The sequence below is a fragment of the Solanum dulcamara genome, chromosome 3, assembly GCF_947179165.1.
Source record: "Solanum dulcamara chromosome 3, daSolDulc1.2, whole genome shotgun sequence".
In the NCBI taxonomy this organism is placed as follows: domain Eukaryota; kingdom Viridiplantae; phylum Streptophyta; class Magnoliopsida; order Solanales; family Solanaceae; genus Solanum; species Solanum dulcamara.
In genome coordinates this window covers 54490157-54512133 of record NC_077239.1, presented here as the reverse complement: position 1 = coordinate 54512133, position 21977 = coordinate 54490157, and positions in this window count along the sequence as shown.

The window sequence follows — 21977 nt, the reverse complement described above, 5'->3', positions numbered from 1 at the left end:
GCTCAATTACAACCTGACTCAAGTTCTTTATTCATGTAATCATCAATTAGGGGCTGCTCTCCAAGAATGAGACACCTAAAAGATGATTTTTATCACACAAGAAGATAAGTAAGTCACACAGTAAACTCAATGCAGCATTGAACTAAACACATACCTAAAAATCACAAAATAAGCATATTCAGAAATACCATCTATTGATATAGAAGAGAGGTGAGGAATAAACTTGAAAGTGTGTAACAGAAAAGGCCAACTAATAGCAAATCCACGTTTGAATCAGAGCAGCGATGAAATAAAAATACTAGGCGAAAACTAACATTTTGAGGCGCAGATCTGTTGACATTGAAGCTGAGACAAAAGTAAGAAATAACATCATGGTTGCAAATGTCAGTGGCATTTAGATGGCCTGCCATCCAGATTACCTAGCCAGAAAATGAATCATTTCATTTTTGTCTCACTTATGTGCTAAAAAAATCATCTTCATATCCTCAAAAACAAAGGGACAACTGAGAGGCACTATGGGACATTGGCCTCTATCTTACCTTGTATCCTCTGTCATAGCTTAATAGCGAAGCCATACCATCATGTCGAAAGGGTTTTACAACCTTATCACACAACAATCGTAGTGGAAAATATCAAGTATCAAATGTAGGAACTTCACTTAAATAATAACTTTCTTATAAATTAATATTACTAACCAGAATTTATCTCAAACTAGAAAATAGTCATAGAAGAGACAGAATAATAGATCAAAATGACTTCTAAACGTACAAAATAAACTCATATTCAGATTTTCTATCAAATTATATTTTATACACTTAGCAATGGAACCTTAAATCAGTAGTCAAGTATTTTAAATAAATCAACGAGATCGCATGCTAGCAGATAAGAAAGAACTCGATATTCACATAAGTGGGAATACATTCTTAATCTAGATGTCAAGTACACATCACACTACAATTACAAAATTGGAAGAATATAAAAAGTGAAAAGGAAACTAAATATTTGAACCTTTGGCATAGTAAAAAGTCTATGATTGTCTTTTCATCAAATATCCATAAACAGTCAGAGACTATCAAATCACAAAGAAAACCTATGTTTTGACAAAAAGCCTATAGAGTAAAAACAAGAAAGAGTGCTTTGCAATGGTCAAGATATTAGAAGGGAGGAATCCCCATTTTTTAGCGGATTATACATCACGAGCAGTAATATGAAAATTGAAGATCCATAACAAATCACAAACCTAAATAAGTTGATCGAAACAAAGATGCATAATTACACCGAAATGAAGTTGTCGAAAGCTCAATAGAACAACGAAATGTCAAGGTAATTTAAGAAAAGCAAAACAAAAACCCTAAATAGATAATTCCACTTCAAGATTGAAATTTTATCATACCCACCAGATCAGTACATAAAGGTCCTTGAAAACTATAGGAGGGAAAATTAAACTAATCCCAACCAAATCTCGAAAGACTCCCCAAGTAGATTTTGATTTGAAAACTAAGACGGAAAAAGAAAGATAACAAACACCGGCTAACATATTAAAGACTATGAAAGTCAATAATTTAAAACTAACAAAGAACGAAACTTATCTTCATGAGTACAAGCCCTAATCGCAGTCACAATATGTGTAACGTCCACTTATTCCTCTGCGTGTGAAAGAAAATGGCATTGAGAAAGTTAAGGGTTTTCTATTTTCCTAAGGGGGAGACGGGAGGAGTATTACGGGGGAAAAGAGAGGATTTGATCCTGTGCCATATTTTTAATTAATTATACTTAGTTTTAATAACCAAATATTATGTTCTTTAAAGATCGGATATTATACCCTCGTTAATATTACATAAAAACATTAACTTTTAACAACTGCAAAAATATTTGATCACTATAAGCAACTTATAACGACCGGATTCATGTCCCTTCAATAAGAAGTGGTCGTTATAAGTTATGTTTCTTAATGTTGAATGCTTTTAAGTTCAAATTTTCCTTTTCTATGCATTGAGAAGATAAATACTTCCTCCGTCCCATATTAGATAAGTATTTTACTAAAAATGTTTGTCTCATATTACTTAATCACTTACTAAATCAAGATAGAATTAATTAATTTTTTTCTTATTTTACCCAACAATTAATATGACCTTTTGAATATAAACAATTCTCAATACTAGTTATTTCTATACATATTTTATGTATATTGCATTAATATAAAAAAGGACAAAATGGTAAAGTTTTTTAATGTATTAATAATTTTTTAATCATCCTATAAAGTTGAAAGTGTCCATTTAATATGGGACGTCGAGAGTAATAAATATAAGGAGAGAGGAGTAAAATGAATACGGGCTTTAGCTGTTATGTTAAGGGTATAACGGGAATAAAAAGTAGGAAACGTTTTAATGCCCCCACTGTCCATGTGAAATGATTTAGATCCCGTTTGGATGAGCTTAAAAAAAATAACTTTTATGTATGAACTGCTTTAAGAACTTTGAAGTGCTGAAAATTATTTTTATAAATAAACAGTTGAGTGTTTGGATAAAAGTGTTTAAATGAGGAAAATTATGTGAATTTTAGGATTAAAAGAATAAAAAGGATAGTTTGGAAATTTAGTTAAAATATAAGAAATATAAAAGTAATTTCCATGGTCAAAGAAAATGACTTTAAGCACTTTGAAAAAAAAGGTTAGGATTCCTAACTTTTCATTTTTGACTGATTTTAAAAACTTTATGGCTTAAAGTTAACATTAGGCAAACACATCTAAAAGCTTAAAAAGGGATCAACTTAAAGCCCATCCAAACGGGCTCTTAATTGTCCCCGTTCTACCGTTTTGTCCCAAAATCATTGTCATACAGAAAATAGAAGAAAGGTATTTAGTATTACTTTCTCATTATTTTCTTTGTTTTCACCTAACGTGGAAGTTTATGTATAGGACAATTGAATACATCAAGCACCAGAGAGAGAGAGAGAGAATTTGCACAAGGTGAAATTAATAAAAAGTGGACCACATACAAATACTATTTCTTAATAGCAATTTAGTTAAGATTTTATGAAGACAGAGACCGAATGGCCGCAAAATTAGGTCCCTTTTGTCCAAAAAATAAGAATAAAACACGAGTTGAACCACGAAGAAGTTTCTAAATTTGACCAAAACTTTTAAATTTGTGCACTTTCATAAAAATCAAAATAATGAATATAAATTTATTAAAAAGAGATGACTGAACTGGTTGGGTGAGTAGTTAGTTTTCCGGGATATTTGCGATCGATAGCCTTCTCAATCAGAGTTCGTAACACCGAACTTGCTTAATATCATTTACAATATTCTGCATGATTTGCGAGTTATTGCATAAACACGATTTTATCAATTATGCACCCAAAGAGTAACCGTTGTAAAATTTCCCTAAGGGTTCTAAAAATATTTTGAAAAATTACTTTCAGATATTATTAGTTTATATTTAGCCACATAATTTGAGAAATCGCTGTAGCTAAATTTTCGAAATGTAGTTTTCAACATGGAAATCCGAAAGAGGACTCCTATCCACTTTGCTATTAGTTTTATCTAAGTAAATAAAATATTTTGTATTTATTATGACATATTTTAATTTAGTTTTAAGAAGTTTACTGTACTAAAATGTAGAGTACAAAATAAAATCACAAAATAGAGAGGAGAACATCTATATCAATCTATATATATAATAAAATTAAATATAAAAAAAGTGATATGACATGCCTCTTTGATCAAGAATCATATTAATCCCCTTTTGACTTTTTATTTCATTTTTCTCAATTATTATTAATATTATTAAATTATTTAAAAAGTCATCTCCATAGCTCATACCTCTTTACACTTAACTAGTATTAATATTCATAACTCCCGAGCCTTTTATGTTTATAACTTTCAATTGTTTAATGTGCAATTTTATGACACCTAATTGAATCATACCAAGATAGCATTAATTTCTTTCCTATAAAGCGTCTCTAAGATTGCCCAACATGTACTCTTTTGCACTACTATTTCAACTTTCCAATAGGTACTCATCCATGTGAGGAAGCAAAAAATTGATTAGGCGATGGCTACAACATCATGTTTTTGGATCTCTCTAAGCCTCCATATCGGTAGTGTCACACCCCAACCTTTTTTTTGGCCAAGATTCGAACCATTCTTTATATGCGTATAGACTCGAGCTGAATGACTTTTAATTGTATATATGAGTTAGGATCAATTCCTAAGTATTTTAAGTGTATTAGATGTGGTTTAGGGTCATAAGGGATCTCTAACACCAAGTCAAGTTCAAATAATTTCTATCGGCTAAGTTTTCAAATGAGTCCGTATAAGGGTCAATTTCAAACGACCATATCTCCTAGAATATAATGAATTGGGTGGCCCACTAAATATCAAATTAAAGTTCTTTGAGTATTCTTTCCAACGTCACCAATATTGCATTTTTTGGAGTTCAGAGTAAAATGTTATGTCCAGTCAACTAGAAGGGTGCGCGACCAGTCCGCGTCGCGGACTTGGCCAATTTTACTTAAACTTAAAATTTTGGAAAAAAATAAACTATAGGAGGACAACTCCGCGACGCAGACTTCTTCCACCCTAGTTCAAATTTCTATCCGTTTTCATTTTTGGGAGGGGCTTTTTGGTCTTTTCCCCACCTTTCCTAACCTAACCCACTATGTTTTAGGGCTAAAATCTGCCCCTTATCAGTATTCTAGGGGTGTTTTCTTCTCATTCACCCCTAGAGTTTCTGAGAGAAGACATCTGGAAGGAGAAGAAGACCTAGGATTCAAGATCTTCAAGCTAGGTCTTTGATTTTTGGTGAGATAATCACAACGTTGGACTGAGCTCGTCCTCGTGTCCTACATCTTTATTGATTCGAGTTGAGTTGAGTTTTAAAGTTCCATGAATTGAGTTCTTGAGTTATCTAAAATTTCTATCGAGTTTTTGTATATAAATTCATATATATTGATGATGTATTTGAGTTGAGTATTTGAGGTATACATTAATGTATTCATTCATATGAACCCAAGATGAGATTTTATTTTCGTCATAATTTATCTTGAGGTTGAGATTGATGGTTTTCATGTATAAATAAAGTATTTCTTTTCAAAGTGAGATGATGTATATTTTAATGAGTTTGATGAAATTGAACATAGAGTTAAATGAGAATTTTGGAGCAAGATGTTTGATGATGATGTAAATGATGTTTATTTTTAAAAAAGATAAAATGATTGATGAAGAGATAATGTTGATGGTGATGTTTTGAGATAGAGCGAATTGGAGTCTAATGTGATTACATGATATAATTTGCATAATTTGATTTGATTGGAGTCCTATGAAGATTTTGAGTATCAATGATTGTTTGAGAAGGAGTTTTAAAAATGATTTTTGAACATGTTTGCATAAATTATTTATGCACTATTTTACATTTAAAAAATAATTATTTTCAGCTTTGATTTAGAAAGAGTTTAAGCATGAGGTGAGTTTGAGAAGTCTCGTAATTATTATTTTGAGCATGGATATTTTGAGTATAAATGGGTTGAATATTTTTACATTAAAACGTCTATTTTGAGAATGAGTTGATGTAACATCCCTCAAAAATGCTCACAAGTGCCTTAAGAATGCCTTGGGATTAGGCCGCTCATGTAACGCATTATCCTTAATTTTTTTGGAAAATCTGAGTTCGAAATATCAATAAGAGGGTCAAAACCTGCAGGAAAATAGTTTTGGTAGATTTTTAGGACTCGTAGATCGAAAGATAGATTTCTCAAGGAACTGCACAAACCAGTAAGGTGCACAACAAGTCCGCATCGCAGACTTGCTTGCCTCCGCATTATTAGCTAATGATCCTAGACATTTTTAGGACCTAATTTAACTCTATAAATTAGCGTAAACCTCTAATTCTATTCATTCTTCTACAATTCACCTACTCAAATATTTCTCTCTCTACAAAAGACCCTCAAGGACTCCTTTGAAGACTTCAAATAAATGCACTCAAGCTCTCCATCAAAACTTTCAAGTTCTTTCAAATTATTTGGTGTCCTCACTTAAGATATGTGGGTATTGATTCATGAATCCTTTCATCCATGAAGCCCAATCAATTTCTCAAGTTTTTTTATCAAATTAAAGTATGATATTTTATGGGTTTTATGATCTCTATTCCTATTGCATGAATTATAATTCAAAGTATGATCATGAATCTATTTTGATATAAATTGATGGTTATTGCATTAAATTGAAGAGTTTTTGAATGGATTCTCCTTATTTTGATTTCTAGGGTTCATGATGGAAAATATGAGTATTTTCAATTATACTTCCTAATGATATTATCTATATGAATTATGTATGGGCTGAAAGAAACTTTATGATCATGCATGTTTTCAAGTCAATTACATAATTTTCAAATCAATTGATCATGCATTCATGTCTTATCCTAATTTCAAGTATAAACTATGATCATGAATTTCCAAGTATAAATTATGATTATATATTTTAATTATGATCATGGACTATAAGTATATTTCAAATGCTGATTTTCATGCAAATTATGAAAAGGGTGACTTAGGGACAATATGGTGCCTTAAGGCCTAATGATATGAACTAAGTATATATGATATGTAATGATGAAAGTATAATTCTCACATTACAAGTATGTTATGAAAATAAGCTACTCCATGATCTCAAACCTATGATAATGACTATGATATATAAAATTATAATTTTTATGCTATGAATGTATTCTATGGGATTTGACTTAGCACTAAATGTGGATTTGATGTGGGGCTCAAAATACGGGGTCCTTATATTAAGTCTCTTATCTCATAACTACGTGCCACCGTAGGATTGCCTTCATGGCCTAGCCAGTGGATCGACATATAACATATGCATGATCCGCTTAGCGGGGTAGAGTCTACCTTGGCAAGTAGATTCCCCTTTTCTTCATTGTATGGAGAGACAACAGAATTCAATGTTATAGCTCGCATGATCTTATTGTCGGTTATGGTTCCTATCCCACATATGTATGATCTCTTAGGTATGCTGTGATTTTAAATTATGCTTTTTAAATGATTTGGTCAATATGATTTTCTCATGTCTTTACTTACCTCATCTTACTATGTGATTTGCTTGACCATTACATTCCATGATTTATGTTGTATGTTACGCCCACATACTTAGTACATTCCAACGTACTAATGCATACTTTTTGCCTACATTGTCTCATAATGTAGGGGTTGAGGTTAAAGATCACACTCATCTATGCGGCTAGTTAAGCTTTCCTATCCAGCGGTTGTGGTGAGTCCTTATTTATCGGGGACTAGTTATCGAGTTAGTTACTATTTTCAAAGAATTTTGTTATATTTCATATTGAGTGTGAGCTAGAGACATGTATTAGCCCCCGCCCAAACTCATGTGTAGAGGCATCTAGTTGGACAAATGCTTTGAGTCTGTGTTGTCATGTGATATTCTTCATTTACTATTCATGGTGTGGACTCTCATATGATATTTTTGCTTTTTCTTTACCTTATGAATGGTTATGATATGTATAAGAGTCTTGGTTGGAGCCCTTCGGAATTTCAATCATTGTGTTATGACTAGGCTCTAGGTTGGGTCGTGGCAGTTGATGGGTTAAAATGATATTTTAAATGCATTTAATATTTACTACATTGATTGAGTCTCGAAAAAAAGTCCAATAAGTCCAATTGATTGAGTTTTGAAAAGGGTCCAATGAGACTAGATTGGTTGAGTTTTGAAAAGAGTCCAATGAGTCTAAATGAGTTGATTTGAACTAAGTCCAAAAGAGACTAAATGAGTATTTTGAGTATTTTACTCACCTAATGGTTATGAGCATATTAAGTCTTGGAAGGGGTATCGAACAACAAATTGGGTAAAAGTAAGTAATAACCCGAACTCAATAACTATGTAGACAACGTAGAAAAGGATTGAACCTTTAAAGTAAGATGTTTTCCTATTTTATTGTCCTGACATGATAGGATTTGATTGATTGTTATGATTTGTTGATTGAGTTGGATTGGATCTTATGTGATTGGATTGGATTGGATGGTATGTGATTGAATTGAATCAAATTGTATATGATTGGATTGGATCAGATTGTATATGATTAGATTGGATCGAATTGTATTTGATTGGATTGGATCGGATTGTATATGATTGGATTAGATCGAATTGTATATCATTGGATTGTATATGATTGGTCTCTATCTAAACTATATTCTTCCTTTAGACCTATGACATCTTGATTGAGTCTCTCTTATCTTTCTGATTTCAGATATCTAAATTTGTATTATTCTACCTTGATGCATATTTCATTCTGCCATATTACATACTCGTTCATTCCACGTACTGACGTCCATTTGGACCCGCATCATTTCATGTTGCAGAGAAAAGTTTAAGAGATCATCAATAGGTGCGCGGTTGAGTATCTGTTCACACTCAGCTTATTGGTGAGTCCTCCCCTACATTCGGAGGATACCACTTATGTTATTCTTGCATTGAGTTTAGTCTTTTCATTCTGATTTGAGGTAGCCATGAACCTGTTATTGGCACCAATTAGATAGTAGTTATAGAGGCTTCATAGACTAGATAGTGATGGGTCGATTGAGTATTTTATTTTCTTGAATTATTCTTGTCAGACTATTTAATGACATAGATTGGAGTCGATTTGTTGGCCCATGACCTTTCTTCCTTGAGCTATATTGTTTATTGGAATTGCCCTCCTAATTATTTCTTTATTTTAAGTCTTTTGATGATTGAATGAATGAACAGATGTATGATCAGGACAAGTGGTTCTCTTGGGAGCCAGTAATGGTTTCTGAGTGCTGCCACGTCTAGGGTACCCTTCCGGGGCGTGACAGGTAGATATCTCTTTGTTCGACTTTCGTGAAGTTATTCTTAGAGAATTAATTATAATATTTGTGGAGTGCGAAATATTTATTATTTTTCACGACTTTGATTAGTTTCAATCAATATATAATGTAACTTGTGGATCACTTTATTTTGATACATGATTGTTTGTTAACAATATCTAGTTTTTATGCAACTATCTTTCAGAATTTGGTGTATTTTAAAATTTAATTGAGTTATTCGATAGAAAAATTCAAATTTAGCTGAGGCACAATGCCCGGGCCTCATCGCAATTCACTTTATCTTGATACTAGGAAAGCAACACCCTTCTCTGCCTATATTTTAATAAAACTATTGACCTGAATTGGAAATTGATAATACTAGGATTGGAGAGGAGAGGTGGAAGAAAGGTCTCAGGATAGAGGTCAATTCAATTCTTAATGGTAATGAAATTTTGCGAATTATCTTTTGTCCGATTCTTGGGTCCGATCGAATATTTTTTGTCATCTAGAGTTTACATGTGGTGGCATGTGCACTTTGATTTTCAGGTTTGAGGATACTTCTTTTAACAGCCACAAAGAGAACATTTTGGAAGGTATGTAATTTGTTGTTCATTTTATCTCCTCTTTTTATAACTTTAAATTTTAATGTTTCATTTTTATTTGAATTTTCATCATTAATGATATACTAAAACATGAAATTCTTTTTCACATTATATTGATCAAATACCAATATGTGAAGATCAGTATATAGCTATTTTTATTATTGATACATGGGTTTAGCTTTTACTTCATATTTGCTGGAAATTTTGAGATTTATGTTGCGACATGAAATCTAAAGTCATGATGATACCTACCAACATTACACCAATAAGTACTTCTACTCCATAGCCTAAAACCAGAAGCAACGGGCTATCACGTGGAAGATAAATATATGGAAAGTAGAGAACAAATATCAAAATAAATGCGGGGGGGGGGGGGGAGATAGTAAGTAAATATAGAAAAGAGATAGACAACAATATAAATATACAAAACATTACCAGGACCTGTTATCAGTCAGTATTCGAGCTACTAATCCAAAATAGGAGTACAAAGTAAATGCAATTATACAGGCTAGTCTACGATTACAAGTAAAGAGTAATTCAGCCAAAGATAGAGGTAGAGGGACACCTCTGCATGCCAAAAGCTCACCCCAGTCTACGAACCCAAAAGTTACTCCACACGACACTCAAATCAAAGGTGAGAACTCATATTATGATATGCAGTGTGCACAAGTGTAGTATGAGTACCAAACGAATTATACTCAGTAGGCATAGGCCGATTGAACTCCAAAGACAATACAAGTATAAATAGCAGGTAATTAAGTATAAACAGCAGAAGCACAAATCAAAGGTGAGAACTCGTATTATGATATGTAGTGTGTACAAGTGTAGTATAAGTACCAAACGAATGGTGCTCAATAGGCATATGTCGATGGAGCTCCAAAGACATACAAGTATAAATAACATGTAATTAAGGAATGTATAGTACAAGCAACTATAGAAGAGATATCGAGCAATAAAAGTAAACAAAGACAAGATAATAGGGTAAAATAAATAAGTAACCGAGATGGGGGAACGTACTTGGAGACATTAGCCCAACAACCTAATCACTATAAGAGTCCACTACGGGAGTCAACTATCCAAAAATATAACAACGGTAACCACCGCCACACTTCATAATAGCCAAGGGGCCAAATCACTCGACCAAATTAAGGAATACCAACATAGAGACAAGTCTAAGCCATAAATATAACCAACTATCAATTCAACACAAGAACCTAACCAAAACCCCATAAGTCCTTAAGGTGCACAACAACAAACATAACCCAACAATCCCCCACAACACCGGCAGGTTCAAATAGAAACTAATTATATTGGTGATAGACGATGAATATGAATGCAAGTTATGCAATAGAGACCAACAGTGCCAATAGTACTAAGTGGCATCCGTAACAAATGCCAACGAATAAAGTACATACACCTACCTCCTGAATTTAGCATGCTAGGTAGGACCTCTACAGCCCCCTCCTCCTATTTGGTGGGTTACATAGATGGAGTGACCCATAGAGGACTCGAGAAGTTTATGTCTATTAGCATGGTCCTGATCTAGGACTTTCATAATCAATCCTCATGGACCTTCTCCTTCATAGAACCAGAGATGCAAAACAGATCACCCTTGTATAGAAAAGGTCGGAGATATCCTTGACTGATCAGTAAGTGGTAAAAAAGGGTCAACATCATGCCTGACCAAATAATAAAGTAGTGATCACATCCCTGATGCCAATTTATTTCCAAAAATCCATTTATCAAAGTGATCAAAGTGGTACGACTTCCGTTAAAATAGTTTTTAAAGAGGAAAAGTGTAAAATCAAGCTTTCTTGAAAATAATAGTAAAAAGTCATCGTACTATAAAACATATGAAAACGAGTATCAAATGCAATGAATTGCATCACCAATATTCAAAAAATAGCAGCTAACAACTAGAAATACATTACCAATTCAACCACACTTCCAAGGCATATGAAACTAACCTAAAACCAAGTTGGTCCTTGACCAAGGTGTCGGGACCAATAATTTACCAACATAATCCATAACAACCTCATAGCATGATTACCATAAATCAGGAACCGAAGGAATTTATAAGGAATCTCAATGTCTTGAGCCAAATCTCTTAATTTTTATGCTCAACTTTCACTTGTTGACAGTTGGGACGCTTAGCCACGAATTCCACAATAACTCTCTTCATGCCACTCCACCAATACACTTCCCTTAAATATCAATACATCTTTGTGGAACCGGGATGAATAGAATACCGTGAACTATGAGCTTCAGACAATATCATATCTTTTAATCCATCTACATTCAGAATACACAATCGGCCTTGGATATCTCAAAACACCATCTCCCCTTTGGGAGAAAGCCTTAATGGCTTCCTTAGTGGATTTCTTGGCAATCGCTTTCTTCAATTCAACCAAAGCGGGATCACTATTTTGTTTTGCCTTTACATCTGCCACAAGAGACGATTTGAAACCATTTTGAGCAATAACACCCCATCTTTGGAATCAACTAATCGAACACCCAAATGAGCTAATCTATGTACATCTAGAGCTAGCTATTTCTTCTAATACACAATATAAGCAACACTATTCATGGATAATCTACTATGAGCATCGATGACCACATTTGCCTTACTGGGATGGTATAGCACACTCATGTCATAGTCCTTCAATAGTTCAAGCCATATAGTTTGTCGAAGATTTCAGTCCTTTTAAGTGAACATATATTGCAAACTTTTGTGATCAGTGGAAATATCTACATGGATAATATCAAGATAGTGTCTCCATAATTTCAAAGCAAATACCATCACTGCCAATTCCAAGTTATGAGTTGGGTAATTATTCTCATGTACCTTGAGTTGCCTTGAAGTATTAGCTATCACCTTACCATTTTGCATTAGCACACAACCAAGATCCACTCGTGAAGCATCACAATACACGACAAACCCATCAGAACCTTCTGGTAAGGTCAGCACTAGAGTAGAGGTAAGTCTATCCTTCAACTCTTGAAAGCTTTTCTCATATGCTTCAGACCATTGAAACTTTATCTTCTTTTGAGTAAAAGTCATCAAGGGTGATGCAATAGAAGAGAAACCTTCCATAAACAGTCTATAATAACCCGCTAAGCTCAAGAAAATCCGAATATCAGAAAGACTCAAAGGTCTAGGACAATTCTTAACCTCCTTGGTCTTCTTTGGATCTACCATAATTCCTTCTCCGGAAATAATATGATCAAGGAAAGCAACTAACCTTAGCCAAAAATCTCATTTTCTAAACTCTGCATACAATTGACGGTCCTTGAGAATTTGCAACACAATTCTCAAAGGATCGGAATGCTTTTTTCACTCTATGAGTAAATCAAAATATCTTCAATAAAGATGATCACAAACATATTCAAATAGAGCTTAAATACCCTATTCATCAAATTCATAAAGGCTGTAGGGGCATTTGTTAGTCTAAAAAACAATCAAAAATTCAAAGTGACCATACTGAGTTCTAAAAGCAATTTTTTGAATGTCTCATTCCTCACTCGGAGTTGATGATAACTCGATTGATGATTAATTTTTGAAAAGTAGCTTGCTCTATGATGTCATAAATCCTTGGAATAAGATACTTATTCTTAAATGTGACCTTGTTCAACTACTAATAATCTATACACATTTGAAGAGGTCCATCCTTCTTTTTAACAAAGAGAACTGGAGCACCCTATGGAGAGATACTCGATATAATGAAACCCTTATCTAGAAAATTCTTTAACTGATCCTTTAACTCTTTCAGTTCTGCCAGAGCCATTAGGTAAGGATGAATAGAGATAGGCTACATTTTGGGTTGGAGATCAATACCAAAGTCTATTTCCATTTTGAGAGGAATACCAAGAATATCATTGGGGAAAACATTCAAAAACTCATTAACAACTGAAACTGACTCAAGAGTAGGAGTCTAAGAGTTAGTATCTCTTACCGGAACTAGATTGTAGATGCAACCTTTTGAAATAATTTATGAGCTTTAAGGCATGAGATGAATTGACCAAAAAATAGAATTACTACCCTTCCATTCTAGGACTGGCTCATTTGGAAACTAAAACTTAACAACTCGGGTTCTACAACATATAGAGGGATAGCATGCATGAAGCCAATTCATACCAAGAATAATATTAAAATCGGTCATATCCAGCTCTACTAGATCAACACAAGTGACTTTATGGAAAATTAAAATTGGATAATTTCTATAGACTCTTTTAGCCATAACCGACTCATCTATAGGAGTATGAATGGAAAAAGGCTACAATATTTTGGGGCTAACATTAAATCTCATGGCCATATAAGGAGTAACAAAAGAAAAATATGTACTTAGATCAAGCAAGGCATAAACATCATAGTGAAAGACCCATAACATACCGATAATAATAGCGGGAGTCTCCTCCACCTCTTGCCTACCATGAAGATCATAAAACTAGTTGTTGCATTGACCACCCTTTATTTCAGCTTGGCACCTTGTGGATCTTGGCCTCCTTGAGCAACTTGGCCTTGAGAACGACCTTCCCCACCTTTGTTGCAACTTGAGGTCACTCGAATTGCCTATGGCCTATTTTGCCACATCCATAGCGAGTACCTGTTACCATCAAACATCCCCCCATGAATCTTCCCATATTTACCATATTTGGGAAATGAAGGGTTACTAGCATTCACACCCCTCTTTGAACCTTAGGATATGGCACCCGATCCTTATCAAACTTCTTTCTGGAACCTTGACCTTGTTAAGAACGACTACTACTACCACTGGACCTATAATTTGAGAACCCATATTTATATCGGGATCTCTTAGAATCTCTCATTCCCATCGCTTTGAGTTTCTCTCCCTCAATTCATTCAGTAAAAGTCATAATTCAAGATATGTCTATTTCTTTAACAAGCATAGATGTCACGATCCAACTCCGTAGACCATGACTGGTGCTAGAGATGGACACTCATATATACACCTGTGAGATATATGATTAATCCACAACTAAAGATAATATGGAACCTATAAAAACCTAAAAACTAGTCTTAGAACTGTCACATAAACATATATATATCAGGCAATCTGTCTTCTGATGAGTCACAACTATCAATGAGTAACATAGTACATAAGTCGATGAAGCTGTCATAGGATGTGGAAATATCCCACTACATATACACGCAAGACGACAAGGCAACCATTACGCACGGGAACGTCCCAAAATAAGTCATGCCAAACCAACTGAACAAAATCCATACACAACCCATACATGTGTCTATACACCTCTAAGAGCATCATCAGTTCCAATAATAAGACCCAAGAATGCTACTAAAGTCAATTAGAATTCACATTTAGAGAACTTGGCATTCAACTTCTGGTGCTAGAGCACCCCAAGTACCATCCTCAAATGATCAGAATATGAATAGACCAGAATATCATCAATAAATACAATCACAAACAGGTCTAGGAATGACTTGAACACTTGGTTTATTAGATCTATAAACACTTCTAGATCATTGGTCATCCCAAAAAGACACCACCCTAAACTTATAATGCCCGTATCGGGTCATGAACGCAGTCTTTGGAATATCTGCCTCCTTTACCCATACCTGGTGATAGCCTGACCGCAAGTCTATCTTTGAAATACACTTAGCACCTTGCAACTGGTCAAATAAATCATCAATCCTAGGGAAGGGATATCTATTCTTTATTGTTACCTTGTTCAGCTGCCTATAATCAATACACATTCACAGCGACCTATCTTTTTTTCTCACGTATAGTACTGGTGTTCCCCAAGGTGATGTGCTGGGCCTAATAAAGCCTTTTTTCTAACAAGTCTCTCAGCTGCTCCTTTGATTTATTCAATTCTGAGATGCCATTATAAGAATAGATATGGGCTGAGTATCTGACAATACATCTATAGTGAACTCTATCTCTCACTCAGAAAGAAGACCTGGAAGTTCATCTGGAAATTCATTAACTACCGGCCCTTTCTAAATCATCTCTTAGTATCACAAACCCTTCTAAATTATCCTAGTATTTCTTTTTACCATATTGATATCCTCATAATTACTATTACCATCAATTTATAAGTTAATCTTTATCTCTTAAAGTCAGACGTACTTGCGACTTAGTCAAATCTTATCATTACTGTTGGCGCGACTTTCCATAAATATTATGAATTTATATGTCATTTTCTTGTTAATACTTAGAGAATTTTGGCAGAGTTTCCTCTGTATTTCTTACTATCTCAAAACTTGCATGCAGAAAATACCAACAATACCTCACAGAACCAATACACACATATATTATATCATATCGTAGCCGCATTGGGCTTTCTATATCAATCACAAGATGAAAATGATGAAATTGCCTCGTATATCCAACACAAACTGTACCTGTCACTCTTTCCTGTTTATTTTCCCTTTCCATCTTTAGCTGCAGGTTTCAAACATACCTGCAACATTTGTACTATGTCTAACATATATTCCTTTATAGTTACTAGTTCCTTTAGCTTCTTTTGTGCATATTTTCTAACTGGACTTATCTGTGATATATACATTCAACCCGTTTCCTTACTATACTTACCATAACTTGCCATAATGATGGCCAAATTGCCATTCTATATATACAAATTCCCATTATGTTCCCTTGCTATCCAATTTTCATGTGTATGTGCAACTATTCTCTATCTTAGATTTCAAAATTCCCACGAGTGGGAACGCCTTGTTCACTTTTACTCATAAATTCTTAATTATTGACTCCTTTGATTTCCGCTTGCCGCTATTAGGTAACACTCTATAACCAATGCATATACATAGGAAATTTTGATAAGGTCTCCTATACCTGTAGTCAATTAGTCTCTAGTCTGATCCGGTGATCTAGAAAGTAAAGTGTGCTTCTCGTCATCATCTGTCTGCCATCTACTCATCTGACCTTCATCGTCTTCTTCATCTAGATCCAGGGAAAGCAGATAACCAGGTAACTCCTAGTTTACCGATGACTAGGACAAGGGGTAGGAATAGTCTATAACACTTATTGGGGTAGCCGGTCTGTAGACACTCCAAGAATGAATTGCTATGATACCACTTTTGTCATGACCCAATCTCGTAGGCTGTGACTAGTGCCCAAGATGGGCACTCGTATAAATATCTATTAGACATCATCAAACTAAAACCAAACACAATATAGAGACTTTGTGAAAATACGATGTCATCTCTAGCATTATATACATATATCAGGGTGACTTGTCTCACGAGGATTCATAATCAATTACAATATCATAATACACGAGCCGATAAGGCAGTCACTACATACATGATCCCAAAATATATACATATGCAAGCTAATAAGGCTACCTCTATAAGTGGGAACATCCCAAAATACAAGTTATATAGGCATAACCAAACACATATACACATAACCCACACATATGTCTATAGACCTCTAAGAGTATTAATAGTAGCATATGATGGGATAGGTCCCCGCCGTACCTCTGGATAACCAAATATATACATCAAAAGGATTTGTACCAAAAGCCTAGGCTTTGGGACAATAGAGCACTCTAAAGCAGTTGAATGGAAGTCTTAAGCTGGCCGATCCCCAAAATGAGTGTCTGTATCTGCAGGCATGAATGCATCCCCCCCAAAAGAAGGGGGTCAATACAAGAAACATACTAAGTATATAAAACATAAAATACAGCAAGAAAGATCATAACTGAAGTAGAGAGTCCAGGAGACAAGTATGATAATCAAGAACTCACTGTACCTGTGCCGTACAAAACAAATCATGCATATCATTGTCATATACCATACCCGACCTATTATGGGACTCGGTACCATAATCGTATCATCATGTTATCATATCATCATATACATATACTATACCTTACCCGACCTTCTAATAAGAGACTCATTGAACAAAGTCGTGCATACGTATACTGTACCCGCCCTATCGTGGGACTTAGTGCCATAACCATATCATTACATCATTATATCATCATATAGCATACCCGACCTCCTAGTGATAGACTCAATTATGAAAGTTAAGGACATTAATCATTATAGGGTCCTTAAGATTAGGGACTTTCATATACCAACTACTGTCCAACGTATAGAAGACTCAATTGCAGTTGCTCAACTACTTCAAGAGTTTTAACATCAAGAAGTAAATAAAAATCATGCATCATACTTAGAACCGATGAATGGAATTACCCCAAAGCTTATATCATATATCACTTATATCTAAGACATGCCAAAAGAAAGAAGAGATAGCTTTACATACCTTTAGCGCCTATTCGCCACAATGCGTATACGCTGCCCATAGTGTCTCAACCTATATTAAGACATTAAGCACTATGGTTAAGCTATGGAAAGGCATTAAACATACTTTATCATTAGTAGGTTATTTCTAGATAATTGGATAGCACGTCCCCTATATAGCTCACTCCTCTCACATCCCAGCCAGCCATACAACCATCAAGTAACATCAACAATCACACGTTCAAATGTCATATTAAGGTTGGCCAAGAAAGATTCAAGGATACTCCAAATAGACCACATAACATTTTAAACAACACGACATTCACAACATTCAATAACAATCCATATACGACTATCACATATTCAAGTTATCTTTAATGATCAATAGTCTTAATGTTTCATCGAATGATCTTCTAATAGTCCAACTAATACAATAATTGTAGTCATACTTAATCTCCCAAGCTCAATAATAACAACAATGACATATCAAAACAACCCCTAACTAGCAACATCACAGATGATTAAAAACCTTGCGAACACCTACGAACACGCCATGCAACCCACCTATGATTCTTATATATTATTTTATACAAGCTTTTCATCTAATTTAATGGCATATAACAACAACCACACGATAGAAACATCACTCATTCAAATGCAAGAAAACTTTGTTAACATTACACCAAGTTCTACAACCACCCTCAAACCATTACAACTTCAACTTTAGCCATTTAATTCCTTCATTCCCATCACATAATCCATGACAAAAACAACTAAAGTACTAAATAAAATCATCTCGCCAACTTTAATTAAAATAACCCTTACGGCTTCAATAATACTCTAATACCAATATACATAATTTAATACATCCAATTCATATTTACACATTCACCACACATCCAAATTCATCCGAAACTATATAGAAAATGATTAACTCTTACCTAACAAATTCGCTCCTTAAGTTTGCTAAAACTCGTGGATTACATGTTGGGCCTTCTTGCTGCTCCGATGAATAATTCACGTTGTTAAGAACCTCCAATTGGTTGAAAATACCTTAGAGAATTAATTTATGGATCCAAATTTGTGACCTTGATTTGCTTCATCCATGGCCGGGAGTTGCCATGGCTTGGACTCTCTTTCTTTCTCTCTAGGTTAGGTTGAAGAAGAATGAGATATCTGACTAGCTAATTAGTCATTAATAGGCTTATATATGTTGTCTTAGGGGTTTGAAATGTGTCCACACCTTATGACATGTTTCCATGGTTGACATATGTCCTACTATCATCCACACACCAATCAGCTTATGCCACATGTCTTAGCGGGGCCCACTTAGGGGTCTAACCATTTTAATTAATACACGAATTGGTTATAAATTTTATTTGGTCTAAAAATATTAGTGGAAATTAGGGATTAATTAATCATGGTTAGACCCCTAAGTGGGCCCCACCAAGACACGTGGCAGAAGCTAATTGAAACAACTCAATACAATTCATCAAATTATGGTTGCAAACCAGTTAAAATTCAGATTTTTAATAAAAACCTTAGAACTCCATGGGTGAAAGGAATCCATGGATCAATCCCTACATACCTTGATTGAAATTGAATTTGGAATTGAGAAAGGAGACTTGATCTTGAAGAAACCCTAGCCAAACATGATGAGCAAGATGAACTCTTAAATAAACCTTGAGAGAGAAGTCTTAAAGTTGATTGGGTATTAATGAGGGAAACGAATAGGTTTAAGATTATTTAGGTTAATTTCGTAATGAATCTTATCCCTAAAATGTCCACATACATTAATGAAAGAATAGGGAAAAGACCGAATTATCCCTCATTTAACTAGAACTACACTCACCACGGAGGATCTATCATGGTCCATGATGATCATCATAGCCCGTGGTGGTGTCCATGATGTTAGACTTGGACTGGAAATTTGGGAGTTTGTAGAGAAGAGTTTTAGGACCTCCTCCACAGAACCCTTCACAGTCCGTGGACCATGGTCATTGTGTAGGACCTACAGGGTTATTCACAAGAGTGACCAACATGAAATCTACCACGGTCCATGAAGAGCTACATGGCCCATGGTGGTCAACCATGGTCTTTTCCTTGGGATCATTTTCTAAGGTCTTAGGGGAGAGGTCACACCGAAGGGCATCACGACTTGTGGTGCTCACCATGGTCCGTAGTCCCTTCCTGTAGGTTGATATTTAGGACCACCATTGTGGTGGGTCACCATGAGGCGTGGTGTAGACCTCGACTCGTGATGACTATTTGTGGTCATCACCTTGTGCCAAAATCTGTATTTTCTAAATTTTCATATTTTTTCCTTATTTTTTGACTTTCCAAATTCTGGGTCTTACATCTAGGTTAATGAAAAATAAACATCCTTTGGGAGAGAATCCTTAATGCCTTAGAATGATTTTTAGAGAATAAGATGGAATGGTGATAATTTTAAGGTTTAAAGTATTTATAGGCTTAGCGTATTACCCCAAAATGACATAGTATAGGTTCACAAAAGATGGGAAATGCCAAAAATACACCTCATTAAATCTGTCCGCAGTGACCTACGAATGGGGACCTACGGGTTTTAAGTTGGGAGATGGGTCATAGGATACATTCGTTGAAATAGTATACAAAAAAATCAAGCAATTAGAACTTGCACACTGGACCTACGAATAGTTTCTATGAGTCGTCGACTCTTCTATGGGTCATAGGGGTAGTCTATAGAATGCGCCATAACTTAGCCAAATTTCCTTATCTCAAGACCCATCTTATGACCAGGGTCTATGGTCCGTCAAAGCTCCTATGGGTAGTAAGGACCCCTCATCCTGACAACCTTTCAAAACCCCAATATTTGAGTTTCTGAACTTACTCTACGGGTCCATCTTACGAGTTATAGGGACTCCTATAGTCCGTAGTAACCCCAGCTAGAGTGAGTTCACACTTAGTGAAATTTTTATTGCTCAAAACCCTTCCTATGGGTTATTGGCTCATTAATACAATTATAGATCGTCAACTTCAGTCATCTCAAAACCCAAGGTTTTTCCCACGTGCTAGATGTTCTATGATTTTTCTTCCTACAACTCATACGACTTCCTATGGTCCATAGGTTGGTTCGTAGAAGCCTTCACTAGTAATTTTCTGCAACTTTTTTCCCTCCATCATTTTGTTTTGTTTGGCCTTCCAACTTTTGGGGTCTTATAATTCCCCCCCCCCTTGGGAATATTCATCCTTAAATGAGACTCAAGCTAGCATGGATAGAGTATGGAAAGAGACAAAGCAACCTAACATTATTGAAAAACACATAAAATTCATAAAAACATGATGTATTCAATCTGAAGCTAAAACATGACTTTAAAACTTATTTCATAAACATAAATGCATATGAAAAGATGAGAATGACTAAAATCCATGAATTTTCTATAGTGAATCATGAAGGAACTTAATACCTCAGCTAGAAACAAAAGGAAAGAGAAGAGGATATCATGTCATCATATCGGCCTCGGCCTCCTATGTAACACCATCAACCTTTTTGTTCCTCCACAACACCTTAAAGGATGCAACTTCCTTATTTCTTAACCTTCTAACTTGTCAGTTTAGAATCTCAACTGAAACCTCATCATAGAATGAAATTTCGTTCACAACAAGTTGTCCAAAGGAGAAATAGAGATAACATCACCTAAACACTTCTTCAATAATGAAACATAAAACATAGGATGCACTAATGCTAATGCTGAGGGCAACTCCAACTCATAAGCCACCTTGCCAATCCACCTCAAAATCTGATATGGGCCTACATATGGGGGACTAAGCTTCCCACTCTTTCCAAAAAGCATCACTCCATTCATAGTGATATTTTAAAGTAAACCCAATCATTTACCTCAAACTCAAATTCCCTTCTCCTCACATCCAAATAGGACTTCTGTCGACTTTGAGCGGTCTTTAACTTTCTCTAATGAGTCTACCCTTTTCCATAGCCTCATACACCAAATAAAGTCCTATTAAGGTAAATTTACCAATTTCAAACCAAAAATTAGGATACCTACACCTCCTACCATATAAGGCCTCAAATAGAGCCATTTGAATGCTAGAACGGTAACTATTATTGTAAGAAAACTCGATCAATGGCAAATGATCATTCCAATTTCCCTAGAAGTCAATAAAACATGCTCTTAACATGTCCTCCAAGGTCTGAAAAGTATGCTCGGCTTGACCATCCATTTAAGGGTGAAAAGTTGTGCTCAACTTAACTTGAGTAACAAGACCCTTTTGGAAAG